The sequence below is a fragment of the Heptranchias perlo genome, chromosome 3, assembly GCF_035084215.1.
Source record: "Heptranchias perlo isolate sHepPer1 chromosome 3, sHepPer1.hap1, whole genome shotgun sequence".
Classification (NCBI taxonomy): Eukaryota; Metazoa; Chordata; class Chondrichthyes; order Hexanchiformes; family Hexanchidae; genus Heptranchias; species Heptranchias perlo.
This window is the reverse complement of record NC_090327.1, coordinates 1740504-1762018: the sequence shown is the minus strand read 5'-3', so window position 1 is coordinate 1762018 and position 21515 is coordinate 1740504. Positions and strand designations below refer to the sequence as shown.

General features: G+C 45.0%; 2 protein-coding genes across 2 annotated transcripts in view; one reads left to right on the top strand and one right to left on the bottom strand.

Moving 5' to 3' along the window:
• The window catches only part of abcf2a (ATP-binding cassette, sub-family F (GCN20), member 2a), a 68618-nt gene extending 58192 nt beyond the window's left edge, over positions 1-10426 (bottom strand). The window contains exon 1 of the mRNA XM_067977544.1: positions 10322-10426. The gene's annotated coding sequence lies outside the window, so the exon portion shown is untranslated. The remainder of the gene's footprint in view (positions 1-10321) is intronic.
• A 701-nt stretch (positions 10427-11127) lies between these two features.
• The window catches only part of faim2a (Fas apoptotic inhibitory molecule 2a), a 71000-nt gene continuing 60612 nt past the window's right edge, over positions 11128-21515 (top strand). The window contains exon 1 of the mRNA XM_067977536.1: positions 11128-11244. The gene's annotated coding sequence lies outside the window, so the exon portion shown is untranslated. The remainder of the gene's footprint in view (positions 11245-21515) is intronic.

Sequence of the window (21515 nt, the reverse complement as noted above, 5' to 3'; positions counted from 1 at the left end):
TCCTCTTGTAATAAAGGCCAACATACCAGTTGCCTTCCTAATTGCTTGCTGATCCTGCATTTTATCGTTCAGGGACTCATGTACAAGGACACCCAGGTCCCTTGGAACATCAACATTTCTCAATCTATCACCATTTAAATAATACTCTGCATTTCTGTTTTTCCTACCAAAGTGGATAACTTCACATTTTTCCACATTATATTCCATCTGCCCACTCACTTAGCCTGTCTATATCCCCTTGAAGCCTCTTTGCATCCTCCTCACAACTCACATTCCCACCTAGTTTAGTGTCATCAGCAAACTTGGAAATATTAGAATCATAGAAGTTTACAACATGGAAACAGGCCCTTCGGCCCAACATGTCCATGTCGCCCAGTTTATACCACTAAGCTAGTCCCAGTTGCCTGCACTTGGCCCATATCCCTCTATACCCATCTTACCCATGTAACTGTCCAAATGCTTTTTAAAAGACAAAATTGTATCCGCCTCTACTACTGCCTCTGGCAGCTCGTTCCAGACACGCACCACCCTTTGAGTGAAAAAATTGCCCCTCTGGACCCTTTTGTATCTCTCCCCTCTTACCTTAAATCTATGCCCTCTCGTTATAGACCCCCCCTACCTTTGGGAAAAGATTTTGACTATCCACCTTATCTACGCCCCTCATTATTTTATAGACTTCTATAAGATCACACCTAAACCTCCTACTCTCCAGGGAAAAAAGTCTCAGTCTATCCAACCTCTCCCTATAAGTCAAACCATCAAGTCCCGGTAGCATCCTAGTAAATCTTTTCTGCACTCTTTCTAGTTTAATAATATCCTTTCTATAATAGGGTGACCTATTACATTTGGTCCCCTCATCCAAATCATTGATATAGATTGTGAACAGCTGGGGCCCAAGCACCGATCCCTGCGGTACCCCACTAGTCACAGTCTGCCAACCTGAAAAAGACCCATTTATTCCTACTCTGTTTTCTGTCTGTGAACCAAATCTCAAGCCATGCCAGTATATTACCCCCAATTCTATGTGCTCTAACTTTGTTCACCAACCTCCTGTGTGGGACCTTATCGAAAGCCTTCTGAAAATCCAAATACACCACATCCACTGATTCTCCCTTATCAATTCAAAGAACTCCAATAGGTTTGTCAAACATGATTTCCCTTTCATAAATCCTTGTTGACTCTGCCAAATCCTATTATCTTCAAAGTGTCCTATTATCACATCATTTATAATAGATTCTACCATTTTCCCTACTACTGACGTCAGGCTAACAGGTTTGTAGTTCCCTGTTTTCTCTCTCCCTCCTTTCTTAAAAATAGTGGGGTTATATTTGCTACCGTCCAATCACACGGACTGCAGCGGTTCAAGGCGGCGGCTCACCACCACCTTCTCAAGGGCAATTAGGGATGGGCAATAAATGCCGGCCTCGCCAGCGACGCCCACATCCCATGAACGAATGAAAAAAGGAACCGTTCTAGAATCTATAGAATTTTGGATGACGACAACCAATGCATCCACTATCTCTATAGCCACCTCTTTCAAATCCCTGGGATGTAGATCATCAGGTTCTTGGGTTTTAATCAACTTTCAGTCCCATTAATTTCTCTAGTACTTGTTTTGTTACTAATACTAATTTCTTTCAGTTCCTCATTCTCACCAGACCCTTGGTTCTCTAGTACTTTTGGAAGGTTTTTTTGTGTCTTCTTCCGTGAAGACAGTCACAAAGTATTTGTTTAATTTCTCTGCCATTTCCTTATTCCCCATTATAAATTCTCCTGTCACTGTCTGTAAGGGATCCACATTTGCCTTTGCCAGTCTTTTCCTTTTTACATACCTATAGAAGCTTTTACAGTCCGTTTTTATGTTTCTCGCTAGTTTACTCATATTCTATTTTCCCTTTATCAATTTCTTGGTCCTCCTTCACTGAATTCTAAAATGCTCCCAATCCTCAGGCTTACTGCTTTTTCTGGCAACTTTATATGCCTCTTCCTTTGATTTAATAATATCTTTACTTTCTCGTTAGCCACGGATGGACCACTTTACCTGTTGGGTTTTTATGCCTTAAAATATTTGTTGCAAATTATGTATTAATTCTTTAAATGCTAGCCATTGCCTATCCACCATCATACCTTTTAATGTAGTTGCCCAACCACAGCCAACTTGCACCTCATACCTTCGTAGTGTCCTGCCCGATCCCCATATCCCTTAGTGTCCAAAAATGTATCGATCTCAGCCTTGAATATTCTCAACGACTGAGCATCCACAACCCTCTGGGGTAGAGAATTCCAAAGATCCACAACCCTGAGTGAAGAAATTCCTCCTCATCTCTGTCCTAAATAGTCGATCCCTTATCCTGAGACTATGTTCCCTAGTTCTAGATTCTCCAGCCAGGGTAAACAGGCTCTCAGGTCTATCCTGTCAAGCCCTCTCAGAATCTTATATATTTCAATGAGATCAGCTCTCATTCTTCTAAACTCCAGAGAGTATCGGCCCATTCAACTCAATCTTTCCTCATAGAACAACCCCTCATCCCAGGAATTAATCTACTGAACCTTTGTTGCACCGCCTCTAAGTATATCCTTCCTTAGGTAAGGAGGCCAAAACTGTGCACAGTACTCCAGGTGCGGTCTCACCAAAGCCCTGTACATTTGCAGCAAGACTTACTCTTGCACTCCAACCCCCTTGCAATGAAGGCAAACACAGCATTTGCCTTCCTAATTGCTTGCTGTACCTGCATGTTAACTTTCTGTGTTTCTTGTACAAGGACACCCAAATCCCTCTGAACAACATTTAATAGTTGCTCACCATTTAAAAAATATTCTGTTTCTCTATTCTTCCTACCAAAGTGAATAACCTCATATTATACTCCATTTACCACCTTCTTGCCACTCACTTAACCTGTCGATATCCTTTTGCAGACTGTGCGCTCCTCACAGCTTACTTTCCCACCTAGCTTTGTATTGTCAGCACACTTGGATACATTACACTCGGTCCCTTCATCTAAGTCATTGATATAGATTGTAAATAGCTGACGCCTCAATACTGATCCTTGCGGCACCCCACTAGTTACAGCTGCCAACCTGAGAATGACCCATTTATTTCTACTCTGAGAGGTTTAAGACAACTGTTTGTAGTGAAGAGAAGCCGGGGATTATCTTTGCATTCCAGGATGATCCTGGAATAGTGAGTAGTTTTGGCAGAGGAGAGCAGGACCTGACAATGCTTTAAGTGGTCCAGCCAGATCTGGCGATGAATGGCTAAACCAGTTGTCTGCCATAAACGTTCAAGTCTGCGTCCCTTGGGCTTAAGGGAGCGGAGCTGAGGGGCGTACGAGGGGGAAAGACCAGGGTGAGAAAGTAATGATTTTAATGGGGACAAGAGCATCAAAGGTGGAGGTGAGGGTGTGATTGATCAGGTCGGTAGCTGCAGAAATGTCTTGAAGTGCCACATAAAAGATTATTACTTAAGATAAAAAATCACGGGATTGGGGGTAATATTCTGGCATGGGTGGAGGATTGGTTATCGAACAGGAAGCAGAGAGTTGGGATAAATGGTTCATTTTCGGACTGGCAACCAGTAATCAGTGGTGTTCCACAGGGGTCGGTGCTGGGTCCCCAACTCTTTACAATCTATATTAACGATTTGGAGGAGGGGACCGAGTGCAACATATCAAAATTTGCAGATGATACAAAGATGGGAGGGAAAGTAGAGAGTGAGGAGGACATAAAAAACCTGCAAGGGGATATAGACAGGCTGGGTGAGTGGGCGGAGATTTGGCAGATGCAATATAATATTGGAAAATGTGAGGTTATGCACTTTGGCAGGAAAAATCAGAGAGCAAGTTATTTTCTTAATGGCGAGAGACTGGAAAGTACTGCAGTACAAAGGGATCTGGGGGTCCTAGTGCAAGAAAATCAAAAAGTTGGTATGCAGGTGCAGCAGGTGATCAAGAAAGCCAACGGAATGTTGGCTTTTATTGCTAGGGGGATAGAATATAAAAACAAGGAGGTATTGCTGCAGTTATATAAGGTATTGGTGAGACCGCACCTGGAATACTGCATACAGTTTTGGTCTCCATACTTAAGAAAAGACATACTTGCTCTCGAGGCAGTACAAAGAAGGTTCACTCCGTTAATCCCGGGGATGAGGGGGCGGACATATGAGGAGAGGTTGAGTAGATTGGGACTCTACTCATTGGAGTTCAGAAGAATGAGAGGCGATCTTATTGAAACATATAAGATTGTGAAGGGTCTTGATCGGGTGGATGCAGTAAGGATGTTCCCAAAGATGGGTGAAACTAGAACTAGGGGGCATAATCTTAGAATAAGGGGCTGCTCTTTCAAAACTGAGATGAGGAGAAACTTCTTCACTCAGAGGGTGGTAGGTCTGTGGAATTTGCTGCCCCAGGAAGCTGTGGAAGCTACATCATTAGATAAATTTAAAACAGAAATAGACAGTTTCCTAGAAGTAAAGGGAATTAGGGGTTATGGGGAGCGGGCAGGAAATTGGACATGAAGCTGAGTTCGGATCGGTCAATGCCCTGTGGGTGACAGAGAGGGCCCAGGGGCTATGTGGCCGGGTCCTGCTCCGACTTCTTGTGTTCTTTAGATTTGTGGTTGGGATCAGATCAGCCATGATCTTATTGAATGGCGGAGCAGGCTCGAGGGGCCGATTGGCCTACTCCTGCTCCAATTTCTTATGTTCTTATGAGAGTAGAGAGAAGGAAAGGTTTAGGGAGGGAATTCCAGAGCTTAGGGCCAAGGCAGCTGAAGGCACGGCCACCAATGGTGGAGCGATTAAAATTGGGGATCTGCAAGAGGCCAGAATTGGAGGAACGCAGAGACCTCTGAGGGCTGGAGGAGGTTACAGAGAAAGGGAGAGGCCATGGAAGGATTGAACACAAGAATGAGAATTTTAAATTCAAGGCGTTGCAGCACCGGGAGCCAATGTAGGTCAGCGAACACATTAGTGATACGAACATATGAATTAAGAGTAGGAGTAGGCCATTCGGCCCCTGAAGCTTGCTCTGCCATTTGATAAGAACATGGCTGATCTGATTGTGACCTCAACCCTACTTTCCCGTCTACCTACTATGACCTTTGACTCCCTTGTTAATCAGGAATCCGTCTAACTCAGCCTTAAAAATATTCAATGACCCTGCCTCCACCGCTCTCTGGGGAAGGGAGTTCCACAGATTCACAACCCTCAGAAAAAATTTCTCCTCATCTCCGTCTTAAATGGGAGACCCCTTATTTTTAAACTGTGGCCCCTAGTTCTAGTCTCTCCCACAAGGGGAAACATCCTCTCAGCATCTACCCCTTCTAGTCCCCTCAAGATCTTATATGTTTCAATAAGATCACCTCTCATTCTTCTAAACTCCAGTGTATACAGGCCCAACTTGTCCAACCTTTCCTCATAAGATAACCCTCTCATCCCAGGAATCAGTCGAGTGAACCTTCTCTGAACCGCCTCCAAAGCGGTTATGTCCTTTCTTAAATAAAGGAGACCAAAACGGCACACAGTATTCTAGATGTGGTCTCGCCAATGCCCTGTACAACTGTAGCAAAACATCTCTACTTTTATATTCCATTCCCCTTGCAATAAATGACAACATTCACTTCCTGTACCTGAATACTAACTTTTTGTGATTCATGTACTGGGACACCCAGATCCCTCTGTACCTCAGAGTTCTGCAATCTCTCTCCATTTAAAAAATATACTGCTTTGCTAATCCTCCTGCCAAAGTGGACAAGTTCACATTTTCCCATATTATATTCTGCCTGCCAAATTTTTGCCCACTCATTTAACCTATCTATATCCCTTTGCAGACTCCTGGGTGAACAGGACTTGGTGCGAGTTAGGGTGCAGGGCAGCAGAGTTTTGAATGAGGTCAAGTTTATGCATGTAGAAGATGGGAGGTCAGCCAGGAGAGCATTGGAACAGTCAAGTCCAGAAGTAACAAAGGCATGGATGAGGGTTTCAGCAGATAAGCTGAGGCAGTGGCATTGTTAAGTAGGTGGTCTTGGTGATGGAGAGAAGCTCATCTTGGACATCAAGGTTGCGAACGGTCTGGTTCAGCCTCAGACAGTGGCCAAGGAGAGGGATGGAATGGGTGACTAGGGAACGGAGTGTGTGGCGGGGACCAAAGACAATGGCTTCAGTCTTCCCAATATTTAGTTGGAGGAAATTTCTGCTCATTCCATACTGGATGTCAGACAAGCAGCGTGACAAATCAGTGGAGTGGGTCAAGGGAGGTGGCGGCAAGTTAGAGCTGGGTGTCATCAGCGTACGTGTAACCTGTTTTCGGATAAAGTCGCGGAGGGGCCGCATGCAGATTAAAAGTCGGAAGGGGCCAAGGATAGATCCTTGGGGAACTCCAGAGATAACGGTGCGGCATGTCAAGTCTACAAAGGCAATTCCCAATATAAACGTGGATGTAGGAATTTATAGTAGAAATATATGAAAATAAGGACAGAGTGCAGGACTAATTTACAATGGGGACTGAATTAAAAGACTTCAACTTACGTAGCATCTTTCACAATTTCATGACATCCCAAAGCAATTTACAGCCAATGAATTACTTTTGAAGTGAGTCACTGTTACAATATTGGCAGCAATGTCATGTTGACCAGATCATCTGTTTTAGATATTGGTTAAGTGACCAATAATAGAAGCGTGGAAAGGTTACAGCGTGGAGAGAGGCCATTCGGCCCATCGAGTCCGTGCCGGCTCTATGCAAGAGCAAACCAGCTCGTCCCACACCCCCACCCTTGCCCCGTAGCACTGCAAATTTTTTCCTTTCAAGTACTAATCCAGTTCCTTTTTGAAAGCCACGATTGAATCTGCCTCCACCACTCCCTCAGGCAGTGCATTCCAGATCCTAACCGCTCGTGCGTAAAAACGTTTTTCATGTCACCTTTGGTTCTTTTGCCAGTCACCTTAAATCTATGTCCTCTGGTTCTTCACCCTTCCACCAGCGGGAACAGTTTCTCTCTATCTACTCTGTCTAGGCCCTTCACGATTTTAAATACCTCTACTAAATCTCCTCTCAATGTTCTCTGTTCCAAGGAGAACAACCCCAGCTTCTCCAGTCTATCCATGTAACTGAAGTCCTTCATCCCTGGAATCATTCCAGTAAATCTTTTCTGCACCCTCTCTAAGGCCTTCACCCTCTTTCCTAAAGTGCGGCACTCAGAGCTGGACACAATACTACAGTTGTAGTCGAACCAGTGTTTTATAAAAGTTCATCATGACTTCCTTACTTTTGTACTCTATGCCTCTATTTTTAAGCACTTACTCAACCTGTCCTGCCACCTTCAACGATTTGTGCACATATACCCCAGATCTCTCTGTTCCTGTACCCCTTTTAGAATTGTACACACTAATTTATATTGCCTCTCTTCGTTCTTCCTACTGAAATATATCACTTCGCATTTTTCTGCCTTAAATTTCATCTGCCACATGTCTGCCCATGCCACCAGCCTGTCTGTATCCTCTTGAAGTCTATCACTATCCTCCTCACTGTTCACTACACTTCCAAGTTTTGTGTCATCTGCAAATTTGGAAATTGTGCCCTGTACACCCAAGTCCAAGTCATTAATATATATCAAGAAAAGCAGTGGTCGTAGTACCGACCCCTGGGGAACACCACTGTACACCTCCCTCCAGTCTTAAAAAATAATCGTTCACCACTACTCTGCTTCCTGTCCCTTAGCCAATTTTGTATCCATGCTGCTACTGCCCACTTTACTCTATGGGCTTCAATCTTGATGACAAGCCTATTGTGTGGCACTTTATCAAATGCCTTTTGAAAGTCCATATACACCACATCAACCGCATTGCCCTCATCTACCCCCTCTGTTACCTCATCAAAAAACTCTTAGCAGATTAGTTAAACACGATTTGCCTTTATCAAATCCGTGATGGCTTTCCCTAATCAATCCACACTTGCCCAAGTAACTGCTAATTCTGTCACAGATTATCGTTTCTAAAAGTTTCCCCACTATCGAGGTTAAACTGACTGGCCTGTGGTTGCTGGGATTATCCTTACACCCTTTTTTGAACAAGGATGTAACATTTGCAATTCTCCAGTCCTTTGGCACCATCCCTATATCAAAGGATGTTTGGAAGATTATGGCCAGTACCTCCACAATTTCCACCCTTACTTCCCTCAGCAACCTAGGATGCATCCCATACAGACCAGGTGGCTTATCTACTTTAAATAAAGCTAGCATTTCTAGTACCTCCTCGATCAATTTTTAGCCCATCCTGTATCTCAACTACTTCTTCCTTTACTGAAATTCTGGCAGCATCTTATCCCTTGGTAAAGACAGACACAAAGTACCCATTTAGTACCTTGGCCATCCCCACTGTCTCCATGAGTAGATCTCCTTTTTGGTCCCTAATCGGCCCCACACCACCTCTTACTACCCATTTACATGCCTATAAAAGACTTTTGGATTCCCTTTTATGTTTGCCGCCAGTCGATTCTCATACTCTCTCTTTGCCTCTCATTTCCTTTTTCACTTCCCCTCTGAACTTTCTATATTCTCACTATCTCTGTCATCCAGGGAGCTCTGGCTTTAGTTGCCCTACCTTTCTCCCTCTTTGGAATGTGCCTAGACTGTACCCGATCCAGCTCCTCCTTAAAGGCCGCCCACTGTTCAAATACAGTTTTGCCTGCCAATCTTTGATTCCAATTTACCCGGGCCAGATCTGTTCACATCCCACTGAAATTGGCCCTCCTCCAATTGAGTATTTTTACTTTAGAGTGGTCCATGTCCTTTTCCATAGCTATTCGAAACCTATGATCGCCGGTCCCTAAATGCTTCCCCCCCCCCCCCCCCAAGACACTTGCTCCGCTCATTCCCCATAACCAAGTCCAGCAATGCCTGCTTCCTCATTGGGCTGGAAACGTACTGGTCAAGAAAATTCTCCTGAACACACACTTCAAAAATTCCTCCCCCTCTTTGCCCCTTATATTACTGTCCCAGTCTATATTAGGGTAGTTGAAGTCCCCGTTATCACTACTCTATGGCTTTTGCACCTCTGTAATTTACCTGCAAATTTGCTCCTTTATCTCCTTCCCACTGGTTGGTGGCCTATAGAATACACCCAGTAGTGTAATGGCACCTCTATTCTTGTTAACCGTATCCCAAATAGATTCTGTCGATTCCTCCAGGACATCCTCTCTTCCATCACTGCAATATTCTCCTTAAAACAATACTACTGCCACCACCCCCCTCCTTTCTTTCCTGCCCTATCTTTCCTGAAAACCTTGTATCTAGGAATGTTTAGTACCCAATCCTGCCCTTTTTTGAGCCAGGTCTCTTATCGCCACAACATCATATTCCCATATGGCTATTTGCACCTTCAGCTCACCAACCTAGTTTAACACGCTTCGTGGGTTTACACACACCAGTCTTAAATTTTCTTGCATTCGCTCTTATTCTGGTCCCATCTACTACCGTACTAGTTCTTGCTCTAGTGCTATCTGTCTCTCCCAATCCTTTGTGTCTCTTGTTTCTCCATTCCAATGCTACATCCTGGTGCCCATCCCCGTGCCAAATTAGTTTACCCCACCCACATCACTAGCGAACCTCCCCACGAGGTCCCTGGTCCCGGCTCTGTTGAGGTGCAGCCCGTCCGGCCTGTACAGGACACCGGTGCGAACTCTCCTACTCTTCAAAATAGGAGCACAGGATCTTTCACATCCCCCTGAGGGCAGACGGGGCCTGGGTTTGACCTCTCAGCTGAAAGACGGCACCTCCGACAGCGCAACATTTGAGTGTCACATAAACAGGAGGAGGCCATTCAGCCCCTCCAGCCTGTTTCTCCCCCCCCCCAAAAATTCATGGCTGATCTGTAGCTTAACTCCATTCACCCGCGTTAGCTCCGTAACCCTTAACATTCTCGCCGAACAAAAATCTGCCTAAATTACAAGTCTCTGAAGTGGGGCTTAAACCCACAACCTTCTGACTCAAAGGGAGCGATACCAACTGAGCCAAGCTGGCACTTCGTACACCCACCCACCCACCACCTGAAGGTCCCGGCACATCAGCCAGCTTTACACATCAAATCGCCAGATAGCTGCTGCTCCCCCTCGCCTCCTTCCAGTTTCTGTTGGAGGCCGAGGCTTTCCCTGAGGTGTGAGGAGGCCGGGCCTGTACCGGGGCGCAGCCGGCTAGCCGCAGTGACTCCCTCCCTCCCTCCCCCCACATCCTGAGGCGAATTTCTAATACATTTAAAGTCAACCCCACGGGTCTGGAGGCCGGCCGGCCGGCCCGAGTGGCTGTGTCCGCGGCGGGGTGGGTTTTACCTCACCTGAAAACGCCCGCTCGGCTCCCTGCCGCCCGTTTCCTTCCCCCTCACCGAAACAACTAGAAAGCCGCGTGCCGACCGGCGCCTGCCGCTCGTCACCAATCCCTTATGCAGTGCGGACGCGCGCGCCCTGCCGGCGGAAACCCGCGCTCCGCCTTCTGGGAACTGTAGTCCCGCGGTCCTGTTTCGCGCCGCCCTTTGCCTGGGCGAAGCCGCAGCGGCGGGACTACAACTCCCAGAAGGGATTGCGGGCCGGTCCCCCCCCCTCCCCCTCAACCTCCTCCTCCTACGTTGCCCTACGTGATCTCTGGACCCGCGGTCCGCCAGTCCTCCCACATGACTCAACTTCCTCCACTCTCTTCCGGCCCGGCACGCCGCCACCTTAGCCTTCTGGGATTCGTAGTTTATTCTAACGGTCCCAGCCATTGGCCAAAGCGCCTGGTGGACTACAATTCCCACAATGCATTGCCGGAACGCTTTATGAAGGCTGTTCTTCATATAAAAATCCTATCAAATTTTATCGATTCAAAAACGGCAATAAATAGGTTATATTTTTGAAAGTGAAGTTGAATGACAGCCGTTAGCAAACCCACCTTTGGTTGAGTGACAGGAGTGGGGGAAGGGGGGAACCTGACGGAAAAATAGCTGTGAAGGGAAACGGATCCTGTTGCACACTGGGAGTTGTAACGGGCAGTGAAGCGGCCTACGTCACTCTGGGCCCATTCATGATCTCTGCGACTGACGTCACGCTCCCGCCAAAGAGGAACTACTATACCCAGAGCGCTTTGCGCCGTCGCCTCGGCAACGGGGCCCGTTCCCCGCCCCCGGCCACGTGCTGTGTAACGGTTGCGTGCGACTGACGGTAGCGGCGGGAGCTGGCGGTCGGGCCTTTGGATTAGTGGCCGGTCGCAGACAAGCGTTTTACGGTAAGAGGAGAGGTGATGGAGGCAGCGGGGTGGGAGCTGTCATATCGCCCCCTTCCTCGGGTACAAGGGGTGTGGGAGTGAGGCCGGGAAGGGATGTACAGGCCCCGTCCTTGGGAAGAGAGAGAGAGGCTTAAGGCCATGTCCCCGCAGGTGGGTGATAATCGGCCCCGTGCCTCCCCCCTCATCCCACCCCACCCCACCCCCGCCTCGTTGGGGTGGGATATGATTGAAGAAGCCCGCCTCTGTCTGAAGGGTGTTGTCTCTCATCAGCGATTGAAATAATCTGTCGTATACGAATTAAGAGCAGGAGTCGGCCATTCGGCCCCTCGAGCCTGCTGTGCCATTTGATAAGATCATGGCTGATCTGATTGTGACCTCAACCCTACTTTCCCGTCTACCTACTATAACCTTTGACTCCCTTGTTAATCAGGAATCTATCTAACTCAGCCTTAAAAATATTCAATGACCCTGCCTCCACCGCTCTCTGGGAAAGGGAGTTCCACAGACTCACGACCCACTGAGAAAAAAATTCTCCTCATCTCCGTCTTAAATGGGAGACCCCTTATTTTTAAACTGTGGCCCCTAGTTCTAGTCTCTCCCACAAGGGGAAACATCCCCAAAGCATCTACCCCTTCGAGTCCCCTCAAGATCTTATATGTTTCAGTAAGATCACCTCTCATTCTTCTAAACTCCAGTGTATACAGGCCCAACTTGTCCAACCTTTCCTCATAAGATAACCCCCTCATCCCAGGAATCAGTCGAGTGAACCTTCTCTGAACCGCCTCCAAAGCAATTATGTCCTTTCTTAAATAAGGAGACCAAAACTGCACACAGTATTCGAGATGTGGTCTCACCAATGCCCTGTACAACTGTAGCAAAACATCTCTACTTTTATATTCCATTCCCCTTGCAATAAATGACAACTTTCCATTTGCCTTTCTAATCACTTGCTGTACCTGCATACTAACTTTTTGTGATTCATGTACTAGGACACCCAGATCCCTCTGTACCTCAGAGTTTTGTAATCTCCCTCCATTTAAATAATATACTTCTTTTCTATTCCTTCTGCCAAAGTGGACAAGTTCACATTTTCCCACATTATACTCCATCTGACAAATTTTTGCCCCCTCACTTAACCTGTCTATATCCCTTTGCAGACTCCTTATGTCCTCTTCATAACTTATTTTCCTACCTACCTTTGTCTCATCAGCAAATTTAGCAACAATACATTCGGTCCCTTCATCCAAGTCATTGATATAGATTGTAAATAGTTGAGGCCCAAGCACTGATCCCTGTGGCACTCCACTCATTACATCTTTCCAACCTAAAATGTCTACTTGCTTAAACCATAGTGCAATATGCACATGTTCTGACACCATTATCCTCTTTGGACCTAATCAGTCCATGAAGTTGATTTACATTAACTTGAAAATGTTCATTTTCTTGGAATTAAAGATTTGTAGACCATCACATCTTCTGCACTTATGCCTACTCCTGTTAGCTAACCAATCCTTTATCCGTGCTAATGTTACCTGCTACACCATGAGCTCTTATTTTGTATCGTAGCCTTTGATGTGGCACCTTGTCAAAAGCCTTCTGGAAATCCAAGTGTACCACATCCACAGGATCCCTTTATCCAGAAGTTGTTTGGGTGGTTACTCTGTAAAGAAGCTGTTCTATGTGTGTGCAGTGAATACTCTAAATGTACAGAAATAGCCTTCATGGGTATGTTTATAATTGTGTATAGAAATAGTTGTGTACTTGTGCATATTAAAGTGAACTTCTTTATACCTACATATAGTGCCTCAGTACATCCCAAATTGGCTGCAAAGCGCTTAAGTATTTTTGAAAGGTAGTCCCTGTTGTAATGTGGGGAAACGCCACCCCAACAAAGAGCAGTGAGATAAATGACCAGTTCATCAGCTTTTGGTGAAGTTGGCCAGACGATGGAGGAGAACTCCCCCGCTCTTAGAATAGTGGCTATGAGATCTTTTACATCCACCTGAGAAGGCAGATGGGGCCATGGTTTAACATCTCCTCCGACAGTGCAGCACTCCCTCAGTGCAACAACTACTTGTATTTATGTAGCGCCTTTAATGTAGTAAAACGTCCCAAGGTGCTTCATAGGAGCGATTATCAAACAAAATTTGACACCGAGCATCATAAGGAGGTATTGGGACAGGTGACCAAAAGCTTGTTCAAAGAGGTAGGTTTTAAGGAGCGTCCTAAAGGAGAGAGAGGTGGAGAGGTTTAGGGAGGGAATTCCAGAGCTTAGGAACCAGGCAGCTGAAGGCATGGCTGCCAAGGGTGGAGCGATTAAAAGCGGGGATGCACAAGAGGCCAGAATTGCAGGCGCGCAGAGATCTCAGAGAGTTGTAGGGGCTGGAGGAGTTACAGAGATAGGGAGGGGAAGAGGCCATGGAGGGATTTGAAAACAAGGATGAGAATTTTAAAATCGAGGTGCTGCACTGAAGTGCCGGCTTAGATTTTGAGATAAACACGGTTTAGTCCATTGTTTTTTTTACCCTTTTGCTGCATATATTATGAGAGATTCTGGGATGGTTGCGCTATGTCCCTTTGAGTGGAAGACAGGACAGGGAGTGTTGTACAGAAAAATATGAAAACCACTGGCAAGTCAGTAAGTGCTGCCCATCACCATTGTCCCTGAGGCCATGAATCAACTACACAGTGAGGGACTGGAGTGAGGTGTGGGCCCAGACCGGGTAGGGGCGGCAGGTTCCCTTCCCTGAAGGACATTAGTGACCCAGTTGGGTTTTTAATGAAAATCCGGCCGTTTTCATGGTCATTTTTCTGGTGCCAGCCTAGGAATTACCAGATTTGTACCATATTACCAGAACCAGAGGACACGGCCTGCGCTCGAAGTGGGGTAAATTCAAAACTGAATGGGGAAACATTCTCTCAGTGAGCGAGTGGTCAATCTATGAAACAGGCTCCCTCGGGAGACGGTGGAAGCAGATAGTGGTGATCCAGTCAAACGCAAATCAAATCGATTTCTTTCAGAAAATAATATTATGGGACCCAGTATATGAGTAATTTGAGGCATGACCTGTGGTGAGTGTAACGTGCTCGGGAGGAACAGGTAACTTTGGACCTACAGTTCCCAAAACTGCCCACCACCGAGGGTTTTCCTCTCCTCGTGTCTGGTTCTGGTGGAGATTAATTGCCGTGATTAGTCAACAACTCCATTATCGTTGTATCTTGCGTCTACCAGGGTGGTAGAAGGTGAACTAGCTAGATCTTGGTCTTTTTTCCTCTAGCAATTCCTATGCTCCTGTTTATTGAATTGAATTCCACACCATGCCCTGGTGGGATTTGAACTCAGGACACTGCGTTGCTGGTCCAGGACCTGAGCCACTACACTACCATACCCTAAATATCTATGAACATGCATATGGCTGTGCACATACTTTATGTATATAGACGTATATCAGTGTTACAGATGGATGAATAACAAAAGTAATTCATTGGTTGTAAAGCGCTTTTGGACATCCTGAGGCTGTGAAAAGTGCTATAGGAATGCAAGCTCTTCCATTGTCGAGGATGTATGTTTGTAACATTTATACCTGACCATTGCAGTCGATTTGAGCAGGTCTGTACATGTGGGGGAGCACCACGAACTGCTGAATCTTTTTTTTATTACAGCTTGAAGCAGAATCCAAAATGCTGCCTGACGTAATGGTGCTCACTGTTTCCGATCACTCTCTTGTTCTGCGTACTTTGTTCGTGATTGACGTTTGGGTATCCTAGAAATCCAGTTATTCCTCATGTTGGAGAGTGGTGATGTTTGTTCCTATATTGATAGTCTTAGTCAGTAAAGTAAATATAAAGAGCTCTTTGGGATAATTTCATGATGAGAGCCAACCAGATGTCTACTATGTACTTTTGCTGATCACTTTCCCTTCCTAACAAAAAAAGTTTAAAAAAGTAAATAACTCTTGGATTTCATGCAGCATCTCATCTTGTTTCATAGTGACGCAGACAATAAATTTGTTTCTGAAGGGGCAAAGTGTGTGGGTAAACGGCCTAAATATTCTACATTAAACCTAAACATTCTACATTACAGTATGTTCTGGAGTGCCAACAGCCTTATTTATGAACTAATACATTTCAGGAAAAATTGCTCTATTTTTAACACAGAGCATATGTGTCAGCTGTGGCTCAGTGGGTAGCTCTCTCGCCTCTGAGTCAGAAGGTTGTGGGTTCAAGTCCTACTCCAGGGATTTGATCCCATAATCCAGGCTGACACTCCAGTGCAATACTGAGGGAGTGCTGCACTGTTGGAGGTGTGCCGTCTTTCGGATGAGATGTTAAACCGAGGCCTTGTCTGCCCTCAGGTGGACGTAAAAGATCCCACGGCCACTATTGGCAGAAGAGCAGAGGAGTTCTCCTGGTGTCTTAGTCAATATTTATCCCTCAACCAACATGACTTTTTAAAAAAAAAAATATTATCTGGTCATTGCTCTTTGTGGGATCTTGCTGTGCGCAAATTGGCTGCCGTGTTTCCAACATTACAACAGTGACTACACTTCGAAGATACTTCATTGGCTGTAAAGCGCTTTGAGACGTCCTCAAGTACAAGTCTTTATTTTCTTTCTTACCCTTGTCTGATGGTCTTAATTCATTACTCAGCGTTCCAGCCCCTGTTACACCATTTTGATCTCTCCGGAACGCACTCTAATTGCTTGGAAAAGAGAAATATTAAAGACTTGATGGGCTGAATAGCAGCAGCACCAACCACTCCTTGCATTTATTTAGTGCCTTTAACTTAGAAAAAACATCCCAAGGTGCTCCACACAGGTGTAATCAAAAAGATGGCCTGTTTCCATGCTGGACCATTCCATGTTTCTAGAGAAACCCCAAGTTTGGTACGGGTGGCATGGAATCATACATTACAGCACAGAAGGAGGCCATTCAGCCCATTGCGTCTGCGCCGGCTCTATACAAGAGCAATCCAGCTAGTCCTACCCCCGCCCTATCCCCGTAGCCCTGCAAATTTTTTCCTTTCCAGTACTTATCCAGTTCCCTTTTGAAGGCCATGATAGAATCTGCCTTCACCATCCCCCCCACCCCGAGCTGTGCATTCCAGATCCTAACCACTCGCTGTGTACTACTCCTCATGTCACCTTTGGTTCTTTTGCCAATCACCTTAAATCTGTGTCCTCTGATTCTTGACCCTTCTGCCAGTGGGAACAGTTTCTCTCTATCTATTCTGTCTAGATCCTTCATGATTTTGAATACCTCGATCAAATCTCCTCTCAACCGTCTCTGTTCCAAGGAGAACAACCCCAGCTTCTCCAGTCTATCCTCGTAACTAAAGTCCCTCATCCCTGGAATTATTCTAGTAAATCTCTTCTGCACCCTCTCTAAGGCCTTCACATCTTTCCTAAAGTGCGGTGCCCAGAACTGGACACAATACTCCACTTGTGGCCGAGCCAGTGTTTTATAAAGGTTCACCATGACTTCCATACTTTTGTACTCTATACCTCTATTTATAAAGCCCAGGATCCCGTATACTTTTTTAACCACGTTCTCAACCTGCCCTGCCACCTTCAACGATTTGTGCACCTATACCCCCAGATCTCTCTGTTCCCGTACCCCTTTTAGAGTTGTGCCCTCTAGTTTATATCACCTCTCCTCGTTCTTCCTACTGAAATGTATCACTTTGCATTTTTCTGCGTTAAATTTCATCTGCCACGTGTCCGCCCATGCCACCAGCCTGTCTTTATCCTCTTGAAGTCTATCACTATCCTCCTCACTGTTTACTACACTTTCAAGTTTTCTGTCATCTGCCTATTTTGAAATTGTGTCCTGTACACCCAAGTCCAAGTCATTAATATATATCAAAAAAAGTAGTGGTCCCAGCACCGACCCTGGGGAACACCACTATACACTTCCCTCCAGTCAGAAAAATAACCGTTCACCACTACTCTCTGTTTCCTGTCCCTTAGCCAATTCTGTATCCATGTTGCTACTGCCCCTTTATTCCATCTATAATTGAACTCGGCATTTTTCCACAGTTCAAGTTGACATCTGCCCACATCTCTACATATTAAAAATCTTGGGTGGGGTGCACACTTCCTGTCCACAAGCCTTAATTCCTGTTGTCACAATTTTTGGTCACTTTTCTGTCAACATTTACCATTGGAAAGTGCTATGTCAACCATCACAATGCAGTTATGGGCGCTGGTCACTAATTGACACTGTTGAGAGTTGCTGTCGTCAGTCTCTCATTCCTCCTCCTATAAGATCATAAGACCATAAGAGATAGGAGCAGGAGCAGGAGTAGGCCATTCAGCCCCTCGAGCCTGTTCCGCCATTTAATGAGATCATGGCTGATCTGATTTTTACTACAACTCCACTTTCCCGCCCTTTCCCCATATCTTTTGACTCCCTTGCTGATTAAAAATTTGTCTCACTCAGCCTTGAATGTATTCAATGACTCGGCCTCCACTGCTTTTTGGGGTAAACAATTCCAAAGATTCCCGACCCTCTGGGAGAAGAAATTCCTCCTCATTTCCATCTTAAACGGGTGACCCCTTATTCTGATTCCCCCATGAGGGGTAACATCCTCTCAGCGTCTACCCTATCGAGTCCCCTCAGAATCTTGTACGTTTCAATGAGATCTCCTCTCATTCTTCCAAACTCCAATGAGTATAGACCCAACCTGTTCAATCTTTCCTCATAAGACAACCCTTCCATACCCAGAATCAACCAAGTGAACCTTCTCTGAACTGCCTCCAATACAAGTATGTCCTTCCTTAAATAAGGGCACCAGAACTGTACGCAGTACTCCAGGTGTGGTCTCACCAGCACCCTGTACAGTTGTAGCATGACTTCCCTGCTTTTATACTCCATCCCCCTCGAAATAAAGGCCAATATTCCGTTTGCCTTCCAGATTACCTGCTGCACCTGTATGTTGACTTTTTGTGTTTCATGTATGAAGACACCCAGATCTCTCTGTACCGCAGCATTTTGTAGTATTTCTCCATTCAAATATTTTGCTTTTTTATTTTTCCTCCCAAAGTGGATGACTTCACATTTTCCCACATTATATTCCATCTGCCAAATTTTTGCCCATTCGCTTAACTTGTCAATATCCCTTTGCAGACACTTTGTGTCCTCATCGCAACTTGCTTTTCCACCTATCTTTGTATCATCAGCAAATTTGGCCACAGCACACCTTCGTTCAAGTCATTGATATATATTGTAAATAGTTGAGGCCCCAGCACTGATCCCTGCGGCACCCCACTAGTTACAGATTGCCATTTTGAAAATGACCCTTTTATCCCGACTCTTTGTTTTCTGTTAGTTAGCCAATCCTCTATCCATGCCAATATATTACCCCCAACACCATGAGCAGTAATCTTTATCCACCCTGCCCGTTACTTCCTCAAAGAACTCCAATAAATTTGTCAGACACGATTTCTCCTTCATAAGACCATGTTAACTCTCCTTGATTGTATTATGAGTCTCCAAATGTCCTGCTACTACTTCCTTAATAATGGATTCTAGCATTTTCCCAATGACGGATGTTAGGCTAACTGGTCTATAGTTATCTGCTTTCTGTCTCACTCCCTTCTTGAATAGGGGTGTTTCGCTTGCGGTTTTCCAATCCACTGGGACCTTTCCAGAATCTAGTGAATTCTGGAAGATTACAACCAATGCATCCACTATCTCTGTAGCCACTTCCTTTAAGACCCTTGGATGCAAGCCATCAGGTCCAGGGGACTTGTCAGCCTTAAGACCCATTAGTTTACCGAGTACTTTTTCTCTAGTGACAGTGATTGTTCTTAGTTCCTCCCTCCCCTTTGCCCCTTTATTTTCTACTATTATTGGTATATTATTAGTGTCTTCTACTGTGAAGACAGATACAAAATATCTGTTCAATTCCTCTGCCATTTCCTTATTTTCCATTATTATTTCCCTAGTTTCATCCTCTAAGGGACCAATGTTTACTTTAGCTACCCTCTTTTTATGTACTTGTAGAAGCTGTTACTGTCAGTTTTTCTATTTCTCGCTAGTTTGCTCTCATAATTTATTTTCTCCCTCTTTTAGTCATCCTTTGCTGGTTTTTAAAGTTTTCCCAATCTTTGGACTTACCAGTAATCTTTGCCATGTTGTATGCTTTTTCTTTTAACCTGATACCATCCTTGACTTCCTTAGTTAGCCTTTTTGCGGTGTCTTTCCTCCTTACAGGGATATATTTTTGTTGCGAGTCATAAAATATCTTTTTAAATGTTTGCCACTACTTATCCACCATCATACCATCTAATCTGTTTACCCAGTCCACTTTAGCAATTCCGTCCTCATTTCTTTATAATTGCCCTTATTTAAGTTTAATACATTAGTTTCAGACCCAAGATCCTCGCTCTCAAACTGGATGTGAAATTCTATCATGTTATGATCACTGCTTCCCAAGGGATCCTTTACTTTGAGATCATTAATCCTGTTTCGTTACGCATTACCAGATCCAAAATGGCCTGATCCCTAGTTTTACAAGCCCCCCTTATTTCCTGATTTATATTTTGCCCTACAGTGTAGCTACTGTTAGGGGGCCTATATACTACTCCCACCAGTGATTTCTTTCCCTTGCTATTTTTTACTTCCTCCCAAATTGATTCGACATCTTGATCTTCTGAGCCAAGATCATTTCTCACTATTATACCAATTTCATCCTTTATTAACAGAGCTACCCCACCACCTTTACTTTTCTTCCTCTCCTTCCGAAATGTTAAATAACCCTGAATATTCAGCTCCCAACCTTGGTCACCTTGCAATCACGTCTCTGTAATGGCCACGAGATCATACCCATTTGTTTCTATTTGTGCCGTCAATTCATCTATCTTATTACGGATGCTGCGCGCATTCAGATAAAGAACCTTTAATTTTGTCTTTTTACCATTCTTTCCTACCCCGGCCCTATTTGCTAGTGCACTCTTATGTTTGTACACACTGTCCCTTCCTGACACACTCTGTTTATCATTACCCCCATCACTTTCCTGTACTACTTCCTTGTCTTTTCTCTTTATCAATCTAAACTTCGCCCCACCTGAGCTCTCCACCCTTCTATTTAGTTTAAAGCCTTCTCTACCGCCCTAGTTATTCGGTTTGCCAGAACACTGGTCCCAGCACGGTTCAGGTGAAGCCTGTCCCAACGGAGCAGCTCTCTCTTTCCCCAGTACTGGTGCCAGTGCCCCATGAATCGAAACCCACTTCTCCCACACCAATCTTTGAGCCACGCATTAATCTTTCTGATCTGATTTACCCTGTGCCAATTTGCTCATGGCTCAGGTAATAATCGGGAGATTCTTACCTTTGTGGTTCTGCTTTTTAATTTAGTCCCTAGCTGCTCAAACTCTCTCAGCAGAACCTTTTTCTTAGTCTTATCTATGTCGTTGATACCTCCTCTTCCAACCGCGCCCCCCTCCCCCGCCCCAAACGCTGTCAGTATGTTGATTAAACACCCTGGGGTGGGAGTTGTAATAACATCAGGTCTTGAGTGAAACTCAAACAATTGATCAAAGTTATCACTGGAACTCAGATTTAAGATGTGTGAAGCTGCCAACTAACCATGGACAATGCCACTGGCAATTTGCTATTATATAGGCTATGTTAGTGTAGTAGTTATTGTTACTGGATTAGTAATCCAGAGAATGGGAGTTCACAACCCACCCTGGCACTTTGAGAATTTAAATTCAGTTTTAAAAAAATATGGAAATGAAAAGCTGGGATCAGTAAATCATAGAATCATAAAAAATTTACGGCACAGAAAGATGCCATTCAGCCCATCGTGTCCGTGCCGGCCGAAAATGAGCCACCCAGCCTAATCCCACTTTCGAGCACTTGGTCCGTAGCCCTGTAGATCACAGCACTTCAGGTGCACATCCAGGTATTTTTTAAATGAGTTGAGGGTTTCTGCCTCAACCACCCTCTCAGGCAGTGAGTTCCAGACCCTCACCACCCTCTGGGTGAAGATCTTTTTCCTCAGCTCCCTTCTAATGCTTCTACCAATCACTTTAAATCTATGCTCCCAGGTTATTGATCTTTCTGCTAAAGGAAATAGGTCCTATCTAGGCCCCTCATAACTTTGTACGCCTCAACTAAATCACCCCCCAGCCTCCTCTGTTCCAAAGGGAACAACCCCAGCCTATCCAATCTTTTCTCATGGCTAAAATTCTCCAGTCCTGGCAACATCCTTGTAAATCTCCTCTGTACCCTCTCGAGTGCAAATACATCTTTCCTGTAATGTG